Below are 215 nucleotides of genomic sequence, written 5' to 3'. Positions count from 1 at the left end.
CCCACGACTTGAGCACCTTCCTCTGCAGGGCAGCCTCGGGTTTCAGCACCTGGCAGTAGTCATGGTCCCCGAAGGAGCGGGAGAAGGGCCTCTTGAGCAGGCCCTGCTGCTCGGGCAGCGCGGGGCGTCCGGCGGCTCGGCTCAGGTGGGCGAACAGCTCCGTTCTCTCGGGGTGCTTCCTGGGGGCTTTGCGCGAGGCTGCGCCATCCCCTGCG

The sequence above is a fragment of the Acanthisitta chloris genome, unplaced genomic scaffold (genome assembly GCF_000695815.1).
Source record: "Acanthisitta chloris isolate BGI_N310 unplaced genomic scaffold, ASM69581v1 scaffold29168, whole genome shotgun sequence".
Classification (NCBI taxonomy): domain Eukaryota; kingdom Metazoa; phylum Chordata; class Aves; order Passeriformes; family Acanthisittidae; genus Acanthisitta; species Acanthisitta chloris.
This window is presented reverse-complemented; position numbering follows the sequence as displayed.